This window comes from Halichoerus grypus, chromosome 9 (genome assembly GCF_964656455.1).
Source record: "Halichoerus grypus chromosome 9, mHalGry1.hap1.1, whole genome shotgun sequence".
Classification (NCBI taxonomy): Eukaryota; Metazoa; Chordata; class Mammalia; order Carnivora; family Phocidae; genus Halichoerus; species Halichoerus grypus.
In genome coordinates this window covers 121,561,755-121,577,657 of record NC_135720.1, presented here as the reverse complement: position 1 = coordinate 121,577,657, position 15,903 = coordinate 121,561,755, and the positions used below count along the sequence as shown (strand labels likewise).

Here is a 15,903-nt window from a genome sequence, read left to right as displayed (position 1 = left end):
GATTAGGACTCTCATTGATACAATAACCTTGGAGTAGATTGGCACATCTATGTCTCAAACTCCAGAAGCAAAAATAAACCCCTCATAACTGTAACTGGAATCGGTAACAACCAGTTCTATATAAAAAACATAATCAAAGCACAACACAAAGAAAACAGACAGCAACTAGGGGAGACATTTGTAGCTCATGACACAGAACAGTGTTTTCTCCAAAAGATGTGGAGAGCTCTGAGAGATAAAAAAGAGTAAGACCCCAAGACCGATAGAAAAATGGGCAGAGGTCACAAGCAGTTCACAGAATAAGGAAGCCAAATGGTCTTAAATACTTGTGAGCCCTCATAAGCACAGACAGAAAAATTAAAACTCCACTAGGGTACAATTTTTCCTTAGTCAAATTGGAAAACTTCCAAAGGTTTGACCAAACAGCCCACTGGTTAAGTGCTAGGGAAGCAGACGTTGGTCTTCCTCAGTGGTGGTGGTAGCTAACAACATTTCAAACGCACTTTCCTTCGGACCCAGCAACCGTGCTCCTGGAGTTAAATCTGATCAGGATGAACTGACATCTGACAAGATCATTCCTTGCAGTATTGCCTGTGAGAGTAAAACATCTGGAAACCACCCAAATGTCCATGTCTGAGGGACTGGATAAATAAACCTACAATTTATTCACACGCTGGAATAGCCTGTCCCTGTAAAAAAAAAAAAAAATGTGTATATATATACATATTTTTTTTAAATGAGGAAGCTCCCTGTGAACTAAAATCAAAATATCTCCTGGACACATCACTAAGTGAAAACAGGAAAGTACAAAAGTATGTTATAATGTGGGATGCTAACTTTGGGGTAAGAAAGTAGGAAATAGGAACATCGTTTCTGTGTTCTTGTGTTGGCGGAAAGACATACTGAGAGGATACCAAAGAAACGAATGATGGCAGAGACTTGGGGTGGAGGCAAGAGCACGTGGCTGGGCAGTGGAGGAGCAGAATTTCTCAACACCTACCTTCACCGTTGGTTCCATTTTTGAACAATATGAATGAGGCGCCTGTTCCAAAAGATGAAGAAGATAAATGAGGAGGGAGGAGGAGACACGGAAGGCTCAGAGAGAGAAAATGAAAAAGAAGGCCAGAAAGAAAATGAAGACAAAGGAGATGAGCATGGAGATGGAGAAGTGGACCACGTTCCTTGGAAAGGAGGGCTGGGTGAACTCTCTCCTCTGTAACTGTTTCTCGGGTTAGGAGAGCCACAGACAGAGGGGCAGAGGTAAAGAACACGGGTTTGGGAATAAAAGAGACCGTGGTTTGACCTTGGGGCTTCTGCCTTCTTGCTGGACCGATGAGTCCACCTCTCTGAGGCACAGTGTGCCTGATGGGGAAATGGGGAGAGTAGTCCTGACTTCACGATAGTGTTGCGAGGACCCAATCAGGTAATATACATACATAGAAAGTGCTGACTCATAGGAAATATGAGACATTCTTATTTTTATAGCTCTCAGGCAGCTATGTTGAAAGGTAAGAATTTAATTGTTCATGTAAACTCTTTTTACCGAAAATTCTCCCTGGAAAATGAAATTACTGTCTTCCAAATAAATACCGAGCCTTCTATTTCGGGATGCATTGCTGAGGGCTCTTTGCTCTGCTGTGCCTCCATCATTTAATTAGCCTCCATTAAGGATACAAAATGTCAAGGCACGTGCTTTACTCTCAACAAATGCAGTGTTGGGTTTTCCTCTCTCTTTCCATACTCCTCCCCCTCAGTCTTCTCTCTTCATGTCATCTGTCCCCCTTCTCCTCTTTATTCATCTCTGTTTTGTCTTCTACTTTCGCCTCCTTTCCTCTGGACCTCTGGAGTCACAAATGACCAGGATATTAAAAACAGAAGTGACCTTAGGAGACCAACAGTCCAAACCACTCTTGTTGCAAATCCAAGCCCAGAGAGAAGGAGGGTTCACCCACGGCCACAAAGTGGGAAGAGGGGAGGGGGCAAGGAGGAGTCCACCCAAGGTGGTGCCTACTTGTACTGTCCCTTCTCCAACGCTTTGTCTCGGCTATCAATCTGGTTCTGAGGGGCAGGAGAGCCTGGCAGTCATCGGCTCTCTTGCAGTGCACTGTTTAGGTCATTCACTCTATCCTTCAGAGCACAACCTTTGTAAGAGCCCAAGAGTGTGTTCTTGCAAATCAGAAGCCTTTTCTCCCAAGACTACCATCTCTCAGTTTCCTTTCTCTTGGCCATGTCTTTTAAAAAATTATCAAAGTGATACATGTGCACAATTAAAATCAAAGAGAGTAAATCTTGTGATGAAAAATGGTACCTTGAGCTCTTCCCTATTCTAGCATTCACAGCCCTGATTCTAAATCATATCATTAGATCATTATTTCTCAGTTTATTGATTTTAGATGTTATGTGCTGATTTCCTGTTATGAAAAGGTACCGCATCACCTTGGCACTCCCACCGTGGTTCTACTTCCTCCACCTTCTCCATATTGGCCATATTGATAGTCTGCATTTACAATATTATGACCAGGAACTGTGATTTAATTCATTCCGTATACAAATTTTTAAATTTATTCCCCTGGATCTAATAATAGCTATCTTTTTTAGAGCCATTTTTTGTTTGCTTTGTTTCATTCTTCCTAAAATCCTCAACAGATTATGGAAACCTTCTGAATGTTATTGCTTACCTACATGACCAAATATATGAGATATCTAACTTACCTATTTCGGTTTTTTTCTAGGCTACATCTCTCCTAAACCTTCAGTCTTCCGGCCTCAGGCTGGACCAGGAGCATCATCAGTGTTGTTTCAGATTCTCCTGTCTGGAGTCCACCACTTTCTCCTTGGAGCACCCTGTTTCAGTAGCACATCCGCTAATAACTCCCATGAAATCATGCATGAGAGGTCAATATTTTTAGACCACGCATATCTGGCAAATGTCCTTATTCTACCTTCCCTTTGGATCAATAAATCAGTAAGTTGAGAATCACTTCTCCCTAGTCCTCTGGTTTCTATTATGGTTTTGAGAAGCCCCCATAAAATTTGGATTCTCTTGCCTTTGTATGGGACCTTCTTTTTCTTCCCTGAAGCTTTTATTATCTTCTCTTCTTACTGGTGTTTTACTATCTCGGCAATGTGCCTTAGTTAGGGTGTTTTTTCATTCATGGTGTTGGCCATTTCGTGGATCTTTCCATCTAGAAAGTTATGTATTTTGTAGTTGAGATGTACACGTAAGATTTGCATGCTTAACCGAACTTCAAGAACAGGAAAGGAGGAGCCTATTTTGGAGCTCAAAAGCTAAAATGTGATCATCTCGGGGGTGCCTGGGTGGCTCAGTCTGTTAAGTGTCTGACTCTTGATTTCAGCTCAGGTCATGATCTCAGGGTCGTGAGATCGAGCCCAGCATTGATTTTAGATGTTATCCGCTGATTTCTGCTTGTCCCTCTCCCTCTGTGCCTCCCCCCACTCTCCCTCCCTCTCTCTCTCAAATAAATAAAATCTTTAAATAAATAAATAAATAAAAATTAAGGAGGGCACATACTGCATGGAGCACTGGGTGTTACATGCAAAAAATGAATCATGGAACACTACATCAAAAACTAACGATGTACTGTATGGTGACTAACATAACATAATAAAAATAAATAAATAAATAAATAAATAAATAAACAAATAAACACACAAATAAACAAACAAAAATAAATAAAAATAAAATGTGAACGCCTCGTACCTGTGTTCCCTCTCTTGAGGCAATACATGCTTCTAGAAGAGAGGGCAAAGGCAATAACTCTGTTTACCAAACTCAGTATCACTAAATTCTATCTTGCCTCCTTTACCTGGCTTATGGATCCTTACTCTCTCAGGTAGGTGGGTGTTCTTATCCCCATTTTACTGATGAGAAAAATCAAGACTCAGAACTTTCAAGTAACATTCCCTAAAATCCCACTGCTAACTCACATTTCAACCTGACTTGGCATCTTGCTTACCACAAATCTTTGTTTTATTTGCTTATTTATTTATTCACTTATTTATTTATTATTTATTTATTGGTGGAGATTAAGCCTCCATTTGAGACTGTTACGAAAATGCCAAAATTTCATAAATTTTCTGCTCTCTATATTAATTTCCTATCCCTTTGGAAATATTTAATATCCTGAAAATAACATTTGTTGATATAAAGAAATACGAAAGTTTCTGTGGAGAAATTATAGTAAATTAAGGTGTTTCTGGAACTCAAAGACATTCACTGGATGTATTTTTTTCTGCCATTGCGGTACATATAAGAAAATGCTAATCATTGAAGGAAGCCAAATGAATCTACATGAAACATATATAATCATTCATTTTGTATATTTATGTGTTTTTACAAATAAGGTCTACAAAGGCATATAATTACATAAATTATAAATTATAATTTTATTATAAATATAATGTATAAATTATAAATAAGCTGCAATTTTGGAAGACTATGAATCTTGGGGAGTAGACAATGCTTGTATTCTTAGTCTAACCTGTAATATTTAAAAAAAAATTGAGGGTAGACAGACAACATTATTTGGACAGCTTCTGTGTGTCCTCTGGACATCCATGTCATCATCAGGATATCTTTAAATCTCCTGACGTGACTTTTCATGGATCACTTCTAGATCCACGCCATGGTCACCAATGGACAATTTGCCTTGCAATCCTCATGTACTCAACCTCTTCTGTACCATGTCAGGTGGATACATAACTCAGCCCCTCTCCTGCATTTCCACAGAGACCAGCTGACAGGAGACATTTGTGAATTTGGCACATTTTCCTCAGGTTTTAGAAAAGTTCACATGGCAAAAACACCAAAATGTTTGCATGATGTAACACAATCACTCCTTTCTTCATCTTTATCTACAACCAAACTCCTATTCATTTCTCTTTTTTTTAATTAATCGGGGTGTAATTGACATATAACATTATATTAGTTTCAGGTGGACGCCATCATGGTTCGGTACATGTATACATTATGAAATGATCATCACAATGAGGTCTAGTTAACATTCATCACCATACAGTTGCAGTGTTTTTTCTTGTGCTGAGACCTTTTAAGATCTACTCTCTTACAAACTTTCAAATATACAGTACTGTATTATTAACTGTATATGTATAGTCACAATGCTGTACATTATATCCCCAGGACTAACTTACTTTATAACTAGAAGTTTGTACCTTTTGACCACCTTTGCCCATTTCCCCTACCCCCCAGCCCTCACCTCCAGCAACCCCCGATCCATTCTCTGTAGCTATGAGCTCAGTTTCTTAATTTTTTCTTTTCCCTTTTTTTTTTTCATACAGTATTTGTCTTTTTCTGTCTGGCTTATTTCACTTAGCCCAATGCCCTCCAGGTCTATCCGTGTTGCTGCAAATGTCAGGATTTCCTTCTTTTTTATTACTGAATAATATTCTGTTGTGTGAATATATATGACACGTTCTTTATCTATTCATCCATTGATTAAATAAAAGCTCCTGTTCTTAATTATGATTCTGGAGTGCTCCTCCGGAGAAGTATAAAAGAGGTCAGGGAGGAGGGAAGGAGAGGACACCGGCTGCTAAAAGGAGACGTCGGTGTGCAGTTGGTGTTATACCCTAGACTTGAAAGTATTTTGCTTCCCATTTTCTCTCTTTCTGCACCTATAGGGAGATGGTGAATCTCAATCTCCCATGTAGACTCAAATGAAAATCTAGGCTCCCTGAGCTAGAGAAAAGTATTTTAAGGTTTTCTCCATAGAACACAGCAAAGATTAGTAACCTGTAGAATACCTTTTTAATGGACTAAAAGGTACGGCATTCTCCTGCCCATTTGATTCTAAGGCGATATTTTATTGGCACTGACCACTCCTCCAATAACCACAGGGGCAGAAAGAGAGTGCGCTGTTGGATCTCTTTCCTTTAAAAGAACAGATTTCCTTTGGGGGGTGACCTGGCTCTCCTTCATGTACACATGAACAGTAAACCAACAGCCAGCTGGATCCCCGTGGGTTTTCGCCACCAGTGAGCTGTGATCCTTCTCGCTGATTCCCACTTAATCTACCTATTTCTTTTCCAATTTGGTGCTACAAAAGTCAACTAAGCATCGTGACTTCTCTGGTGACACAAGGGCTTCAAATGAAGAAGGACTACTCATTACCGTAACAGAAATCTGGAGAAAATGGAGGTAAATATTTCCCTGATAAATGAAATCTTCAATTGGATTCTCTTTCCACAATTAAATTTGCTAGCTTAGCCTCCTGGTTTTGCAATGCAATGATTAATGCATTAAACCAATTAAACTCTAAGTAACTCTTCACATTTGTTTGCCTATTTTTTTTAGAAGTGCACACACAGAATTAGTCTGAACCAGAGGTGTAATTTATTTGTCTGTGATCTTGAGTCACTGAGTTCCCTCGGGGTATCTTTCCACTGGTTCTTTCTTAATCTCAACAGAGTATTTTTTTTTTTTCAAAACATGTGATTTATTTAGAAACAGGTTACTCAGCAAGAACCCAAGGTGCTCCATGTTTTCTATTTCAGAATTTGCTCATATGACTTAAGAAACGTCAAAACTAGGTACTCTGTGCTTTTACAGCTCTGAATTGGTATGCGGTGGTGCATGTTGTTACTGTGCTTGCTTCATCACAGAAATCAGAAATGGCCACCCTCTCTAGACGTGCCTGTCAATATTGGAAAGGTAAAGTGAGAATACAGGAGCGACAGTCTTCACACGCCCTTTCAAGTCTATTAAACTTCTTTTCAAAGTTTTATGTTAATTCCAGTTATCATATAGTGCTGTACTAGTTTCAGGTGTACAATATAGTGATTCGACGGTTCCATACGTTACCCGGTGCTCATCACAACACATTGTTCTCTTTAATCCTCATCACCTATTTCACCCATCCCCTCCTCCTCCCCTCTGGTGACCATCAGATCGTTCTCTATAATTAAGAGTCTGTTTCTTGCTTTGTCTCTCTCTCTCCCTCTCTTTTTTTACCTTTGCTTGTTTGTTTTCCTTTTTAAATTCCACATATAAGTGAAGTCATATGGTATTTGTCTTTCTCTGTCTGACATATTTCACTTAGCATAATACTCTCTAGCTCCATCCATGTCCTTACAAATGGCAAGATTTCATTCTTTTTATGGCTGAGTAACATTCCATTGTATATATATACCACATCTTCTTTGTCCATTCATCAGTCGATGGACATGTGGGCCGCTTCCATAGCTTGGTTATTGTAAATAATGCTGCAACAAACAGGGGTGCATGTATCCCTTTGAGTTCATGTTCTTGCTTTCTTTGGGTAAATACCCAGTAGTCCAATTGCTGGATCATAAGATAGTTTTATTTTTAACTTTTTGAGAAACCTCCATACTGTTTTCCACAGTAGCTGCACCAGTTTGCACTTACACCAACAGTGCAAGAGGTTTCTTTTCTCTCCACATCCTCACCAGCACCTGTTGTTGCTTGTGTTGGTGATTTTAGCCATCCTGACAGGTGTGAGGTGATATCTCATTGTAGTTTTGATTTGCATTTCCCTGATATACAGTGATGATTAATACCTTTTCATGTGTCTTATTAGCCATCTGTATGTCTTCTTTGGAAAAATGTTTATTCAAGTCTTCTGCCCATTTTTTAGTTGGATTATTTGTTTTTTGGGTTTTGAGTTGTGTAAGTTCTTTATGTATTTTGGATACTAACCCTTTATCGGATATGTCATTTGCAAATATTTTCTCCCATTCAGTAGGTTGCCTTTTAGTTTTGTTTGTTGTTGCCTTTGCTGTGCAGAAGCTTTTTATTTTGATGAAGTCCAAATAGTTCATTTTTGCTTTTGTTTCCCTTGCCTCAGGAGACATTATCTCGGAAGAAGTTGCTGCAGCCAATGTCAGAGAGGTTACTGCCTCTGTTCTCTTCTAGGATTTTTATGGTTTCATATCTCACATTTAGGTCTTTAATCCATTTTGAATTTATTTTTGTGTATGGTGTAAGAAAGTGGTCTAGTTTCATTCTTTTGCATGTAGCTGTCCAGTTTTCCCAACACCATTTGTTGATGAGACTTTTTCCCATCGCATATTCTTGCCTCCTTTGTCAAAGATTAATTGACTATATAATTGTGGGTTTGTGTCTGGGTTTTCTGTTCTGTTCTATTGACCTATGTGTCTATTTTTGTGCCAGTGTGTGCCTGTTTTAATTATTACAGCTTTGTAATACAGCTTGAAGTCCAGAATTGTGATGCCTCCAGCTCTGCTTTTCTCTTTCAAGATGACTTTGACTATTTGAGGTCTTTTGTGGTTCCATACAAATTTTAGGATTGTTTGTTCTAGTTCTGTGAAAAATGCTATTGGTATTCTGATAGGGATTGCATTAAACGTGTAGATTGCTTTGGGTAGTATAGATATTTTAACAATATTTGTTCTTCCAACCCGTAAGCACGGAATGCATTTCCATTTCTTTGTGTCGTCTTCAATTTCTTTCATCAGTGTTTTATAATTTTCAAGGTACAGATCTTTCACCTCTTTGGTTAGGTTTATTCCTAGATATCTTCTTATTTTGGGTGCAATTGTAAATGGGATTGTTTTCTTAATTTCTCTTTCTGCTGCTTCATTATTGGTGTATAGAAATGCAACAGATTTCTGTACATTGATTTTGTATCCTGAGACTTTACTGAATTTGTGTATCTGTTCAAACACTTTTGGGGTGGAGTCTTTAGGGTTTTCCATATAGAGTATCATGTCACCTGCAAATAGTGAAAGTTTTACTTCTTCCTTACCAATTTGGATGCCTTTTATTTCTTTTTGTTGTCTGATTGCTGTGCCTAGGGCTTCCAGTACTATGTTGAATTAAAGTGGTGAGAATGGACATTCTTGTCTTGTTCCTGACCTTAGGGGAAAAGCTCATCATTAAGGATGATGTTAGCTGTGGGTTTTAAGTCTATTAAGCTTTATGGCACAGCAGCATTAGATAATATGTTATCTAAAGTTCAAAACAAGTTTTCTTCCTAAACATTTACATAGGCTTTGGCTTTAAGCTAAAAGAAAATCAAAGATATACGTAATTATTAGAACCCAGATAGATACAAGACCACAGTTTTTTTCCAGACCGACAACTCTTCTAGAACATTCATGAAACTCTATGGTGCATGGCCATGAAGACACCAGAACTCAAGCTTCAGGTCTGCTACTACTTACCATGTAATGGTGGGTAAGCGACTTACCCTCTCTGGGCCTCAGTTTCCTGATGTATGAAATGGGGCCTGGTTGGCCCAACTCACAAGGTTGTGTTTGGATTCAAATGATTTAAAGCCTGCGGAGGCCCTTTGAGTGTGTGAGGTCGTCCTGCCACAGAGCATTGTTGTGTGGCTTTTTATTATTCTTAACGTCTCCTCAGAGAGGTCTGAAAAAGGACCATGTGGTGCAGGGAGAAATTATCAGAGTGCCTAAAATTGTACTCTCAACTTTTCATTTCTCTTTCTGTGCATATTTGTGGAGGGTGCAATGCGTGTGGGTTTGATGGGAGACTCGCTTGCTCCTCATCAGTTCCAACCTTCTGGTTTGTCTTCCTGACTGTAAAGCCTGGAAAGCTGCAAAATACTGCCCAGATCCCTTGTGGCTAAGGGTCCACAGGTGTTCGAGCTTTGTGTATCAACCATGTTTCTGACTTCTGTAAACTTGACTCTGGCACATCTGCCCTACGTGTTCAGACTGAACAAGCCATAGCCTGACAGCCCAGTGATCTGCCTGAGCCACCTTGTCTCGGCCTGCCTCCCTTGTAGTGCCCCCTCTACCTTCCCCAACCACACCAGGAGGAGTCTTCCTGGGGTGGGGGGCCCTTTCCAAATACAAACCAACCAGTCAGAGCCCATACCCCAACCACTCACCTCCTCTATGGGCTGTCACACTCCAGCCACTGTCCACCTGCTCTAATCACCCCAGGGCCAGGGGCCAGACAACCAGGGACAGCTCCCACGTCCCAGAGCCTGCAAAAAATTTCCAAACTAGGCAGCCCTAAGCCTGCTTACCCCACCTCATCTTCTCTTTCCTGCAGAAACCACAAGAAAGACTCTTATTCACATTTCCCCTCTCTTCCTCTGCCTCCCGGATGACCCCGTGCTTCCTGGATGGTCCTGCATGGTACGCTCTTCTCTTGGGATCTGTGAGAAATAAGCTATCCTTTCGGTGGCAATCATTTCCTGATCTGTTGGCCTCACCCTACCTCCAATTTTCTATTAATACACTGTATTGTAAAACATCTGCAAGTCAGCTGCGCTCACAGGAGACTTGGAGTTGGAAGGTTAAGCGGGGAGTAGGTGGGCCATCCATCTGCCGGGCCACCCAGGTGCAGCGTGGCTCTGGAGCTCAAGTTCAACAGCAACTTCCTGCTCTCTGCTTTGCTGCTAAGGCTCTCTGTTCCCGGAGCCAAGGGATCCTGTGTTTGTGCTTCGTGGCCCCACCGTGCCCTGAGTGGTAGTGGGAGCAGCTCCCTTGGCAGGCTCAGTCTGCACTGTGATCCTGGGGGCCTTGGCCATGTTCCAGTCTAGACTATATTCTTCCTGCTCTTTGTAAACTTACCTGATTCTGCAGATTAAATCTCTGTTCAGACTTTCTGTTATCTGTGACACAACCCTGCTCCATACAATATTTCATAGTAAATGTATCAGGCGGGATTCCAGTCAGGAGACAGAAGCCACAGGATTCACGTGAACAGAGAAAGGTTAATATGTAGAATTATTAAGTAACACAGGATTCACTCCTCAGAGGGGTAGAAAAAACACTAAAGCATACAGAAGTAGCCAATGTAAGTGGCAGCCACTGTTTCCAGGGTCGGGGGGGAGCACATCCAAGGAAGCAACACGGTTGGACAGGTTTCCCCTCCTCTCACCATGGCTGAGATCCGGACCTCAGTGCAAGGGGTGGCTGAGGCTTGCTGGAAGGTGAAGAGCTCACCAAGGGCCACAGGTCTGAGCAGGACACAGCCTGCCAAGGTGCCAGGACAAATGGCTAGAAAGGCTCCTGCTAGGGAGCGCCCTCAGGGTGTCCGCAAGACTGGCTGGGAAGTAACCTGGGCCACCAACAAAGCAGCCCGGAGGGAATGTGCTTTGCCATTTGCTGTTGGTGGGGAAGCTTCCTGAAGGCAGCCAGGGCATAGGTACAAGAGGAAAAGGCCCTGGTTCCAGGGAGAGAAGACCCTTCCTTTTGCAATGTTAACTCTCTGGGTCCCATCAGGAGAGAGAAACCACCCAGTAATTTGAAACAGACAAACTTTCATAAAAAGAATTACTAGCTATAACGGGGGATGGGAATGAGAGAGTGGCTAGTGAGACGTAAAGAGAACTCTTTAAAAGTACAGGAAGCACAGATATAAGAAGGAGCGATAGCTCTAGGGCTGCAACAGAGTGCCAAGGAAGCAAGTACGCCCCCACTGCGAGCTGGGATCCGCACCCTGCGAGTGACGTCATGGCTGCCGCAAGGTCAATAGCAGACATGTTGCTGTGGCGCCTCACCAGCAGAACTTGCTGGAAATCTGTCCTCTAAAGTACCCCCAGAAAGCTGTTCATGGGAGGTGTCTCAGTGGACTTCTTCCACTGCAAAGCCTTGTGAAGGGGATGCCAGGGGGGATTTGCTCACCTTCAAGTGCTGCTTGGCTGCCTGGCCCTGCAGGATGCAGATCCAGCTCCAGAATCACAAAGTAGCTCAGAGAAGGGAAGATTTGGTGATAGGAAGTACTAAATCGATCATTGATAACGGTCTACCCCTTCAGCTACTTGTCTTCTAAATGCATTCTTTTACACACACTTGAACTTTTGCACTTACCCTTCCCCGCATGAGGAGGTGCAATCACCATGGTACCCATCACTGGGTATGTCATTACTCTGATTCAGTCATGGTGCCACCGAATATTCTGTCACCTAAAGACTAAATGATAAAGTGAATTCGTATATGAAATAATAATGGAAGGAGAAGAGAGAAGAAGACACACATAACAACATATGCATCTAAGCAAAGAGAAAAGAGGTAGAGCTACTTCAGCCCTCCTTTATGTCACTGGTCACAGGCTGTAACTTGTACCTATGGCTTCCTTCTTCCACCTCTCATTCCGTATTTCCCTTGCCCTCAGCCAGAACCGCAACGGGTCGCTTACATCATAACCTGGTGAAATGACCCAAAACTTCATTGGCAAAATGGTCTGAATCCTAACTAGTTCTTCTCCCCTTTTTTGTGGGGGGAGGGGGAGAGGTCTGTAGTTTCCTATAAACTTCCACTATGAGGCATGGAAATATTTAGAGTTACCCGAGGAATCCCCTGGGTTCCAGACGTCATCCTCATTGCCCTATTGGGCAGCAGCAACTCAATCTCCCCTCAGTTATTGGGACTGATCACTCCAGCCAGCAGAGTGACCTCTTCTTCTACCCAGTGGCTAGGGGCATAATAAGCCCAAAATAGCCCAGTGGCAGTCTCATCATACCACTTAGTGAAACCATCGTTGTGTCCAATGGTGGAAGTGTTAGCCCTTGGACTATGATCTCCAAACTAACAGAGCTCAGGGATGCTGGGACAAGAAGCAAACTTTCTGTGAGTGGGTTACTAGTGACAATGGAGAGAAGAGCAACTCTACTTCCATTTCTTGATTCCTAGATCCATGGATCTTAGCAAAAGAGAAACACCCCTTAAGACAGAATCCCATTCTTCGGTGTGTTGTGTCCCAAATGGTATTCCAACGGAGTTTTCATGAAGCCATTCCATCTTTCAGTTCAGCTAGCCAGCTGCTTCCTGGTGATGGAGTATGTGGTTAATTCCATGGCAGGAGACCATTACCGCACTTCACTCATTGTGAAGTGATTTCCTTGATCAGAAACAACGCTGTGCAGAATACCACGATGGGGAACGAGGCCTTCCAGAGTCCACGATGGCAGCCCTGTCAGAGACAATACAGATAAGCAAGGCATGGCTGTATTAGGGCAGGGTGATTTCATGACCCCCCCCCCCTTGCCTATTTTGTTCCTCTCTCCTGGAATGCCTTCTTCAACTTCTAGCACCCTTTTAGGTTCTAATCACTCTCTCTCCGGCACATTCCTATTCCTCTCATTATCTAAGGCTCCAACAGAACGTTTCTCCTTAGCCCGATGGTTGATGATCGTGCCTTCATGGAAGGAGTAGTGTAATATCATTCTTCAGTTGGGGGAGAGGAGAAAGAAGCAAGGAAATAGCAGTGTAAACCCACCAGGCTCCCCCGATCAGTCCGAACACAGGCAGGAAGTGCGAGATGGGCAGGGTTGGCAGGACTGAAAAACATCTGTCCTCTCTACGGGGTTGGCTCTTCTCATAAGAACTTGTCCCTAGTTTTTGTTGTTTTTGTGTTTGTCTGGGTATTGGTTTGGGTTGTGCTTTTATTTTGTTGTTCCAGTATGGGTCCAGAAAATAAGGAAATAGGAAAAGTGGCATTTCAGGGGTTACATTAGAATCTTCCTCTCCTAGCTCAAAAACACATTCAGGTTCTTCACATGTGTATTGTTCTAATCATTCTTAGGGGTCAGCAGGCTCACACGTTAATATTATACCTATTTTTCCATTAAGAAAACCAAGGCAAAGTGAACTAAGGGGCTTGCGGGAGCCTCATGGGGAGTTACCCCTAAGGCTCATTTGAGTTCAATATTTTCCCATGTTATTTTAATAATCTATACCCACAAAAGAGCATTGCCCTTCCATGTCATATCACATTTGTATAGCATTATAATGATATGAACCAGATCAGAAACAGGTCATCAGCCAACACTGCTCATGAGCATAGACCTGGTATCTGGGGAACATTGCTGCTGGTTGTGACAGTTCTCACTCATTTGTAACCCACGTCAGCTGGTGTCACCATCACCCTTAACACCTAAATTACACGGGCCTGAATCCCTATCCCAGAACTTGTCCAAGTTCAGTGCCATCGCCAGGGTTTTTCCTGGTTCCTCTGGTCCTGAGCCCATGCACTCCCCAGGTGAATTCAGGCTGCGGTGTATCCTGCCCGTGCACACAGCCCCCACTGGGCCCAGTGTGGATCTGGCCCTTCCTGGATCTCCACCAAAGAAACAGCACGCACACAGAGCCTCTATGTCCCCAACACATTTCCTGAAGACGTGAGGAGAGGGAGGAAGTTTTCATCCAAATAAAGTCAACGCTCCTGTTCCTAATGTTCTTTCAGCTCCTCCAAGACCAGGCAGTGCCGACCAGCAGCACCCTCCCCGGCCTGCCCCCCGGGCGGCACCAGCTCAGCTCACTTCTTTTCTCCCCATTTACATCATTCCTTCCTCCGCAATTGCTTCCAGGAGCTCTGAATTCCTCCCATCCTATTTTGTAGAGCATCTCTTCGGCTCTCCCAGCCCTGATGCCCAGATCAGCCCTGAGCTCTTCTGGGCAAATCCAAATCAAGATGCTTGGCCGAAATAATTTTTTCATTAATAGCACAACATTCCATGTTTACTCTCTAACATGTCCTTTAAGAGAATCCACCCTCCTCAAAAAACAGGTTGATTTGATTTCAAACAGCAATTTGTTTCTTTTTTTTTTTTAATATGCTATATTTATTGAAGGAGGGCCAGGGAGACCCCCACTTGGAAAGACTTTACATTTTAAGCTGGTTCGATTGATGAGAGTATTTTAAATCAAGTAAATGAAGATTTCCAATCCATTCGACCCCTACTCCCAGCAATTAATACAAAGTAGGGGGATTTGCTTAACTACTTTACAGGTATCTTTCTTTTTTCAAGATGGGACAGCTAAAATCAAATGATCTTGAAGGAGTGATGAAGATGTTCAGGATAAAAGAAGGGGTGAAAGAAAGTAAACTTCCTGTACCTCCATACTGCATGTGTGTCCGGGTCTCCTTCCCAGGGGATTCGGGCCCTGCGGATTGATCCCGAGTCGCTTGTCATTCCTTATCTCGCCCTGTGCCTCTCCGTAGACTTCCTGAACACTTCCTGCCAGGGCATCCATCTCTCACAATCCAGAAACAGTTTCTTCAGTTTCATTGTGAGTCAGCCTACTCCCCAAAGTCCCCAAATGGGTTTCTCAAATTGGCACATTTTAGGTGTCAGTTTTCCCAATAGACACCAGACCTCATTAATCTGCAGTGGTCACTCCACAGGACATATTTGCTTTCCTGCGTGACTCTCAAAGCATTCCTTCTTACCTTTCCAAAAAGAAAAAAAAGAAAGTCAAATTGTGTCTAAGCCAACTAGTACACTGTTCTTCTTTCCATTCCTGGTTTCTTTTCCCCTCTCAATGACACTTTTATCTCTGCTCTTGAGGCTAATGGCCCCAAATTAGTGCCAAGTATCCTATTTAAGTCACTTTTAAAATAGCAATAATGGAATTGGAATGTAGCTTTTACCAGGAGGAGGAGGAGAAGAAGAAGAGGAAAAGGAGGAAGAGGAAGAAGAAGAAGAGAAAGAGGAAGAAGAAGGAGATGAACAAAAGAAAAAAGGAAAGGGAAGAAAAGGAAAGGAAAGGAAAGGAAAGGAAAGGAAAGGAAAGGAAAGGAAAGGAAAGGAAAGGAAAGGAAAGGAAAGGAAAGAAATGTCAAGAAACTGGACATTAAGGCAGGCCAGCTTTAAGTCACACCAGAGTCCTTTTTTCTCTCCCACAGACACAATTTCCATCCCAAAGGCCTTTCTCCATCAGTGATCTATTGCTTTCAGGCTAGCTTTGTGTGGAAAACAAGTAATTTAGGGGCACCATAAAAGCTTATTGATTACCAATGGTCCACTCTGTGGTAGGTACTTAGGCAAGGAGAAAGAAGGAAAAATATAAATAAGCCCCAAGTTTACTTCTGCAGAAATAAATGGACCAAATACCAATATGGCACCTTCCCAGCCCAGATCATTTCTTGCACTCATTAAAATTCAAAAGCAGTGATCCAAGTGAGTC

At 42.3% G+C, this 15,903-nt stretch overlaps 1 long non-coding RNA gene across 1 annotated transcript in view; it reads right to left on the bottom strand.

Moving 5' to 3' along the window:
• Positions 1 to 10,694: 10,694 nt before the first annotated feature.
• LOC118518099 (uncharacterized) overlaps positions 10,695 to 15,903 on the bottom strand; it is a 36,928-nt gene continuing 31,719 nt past the window's right edge. The window contains exon 2 of the long non-coding RNA XR_013441360.1: positions 10,695 to 12,907. This is a non-coding gene — a long non-coding RNA (uncharacterized LOC118518099). The remainder of the gene's footprint in view (positions 12,908 to 15,903) is intronic.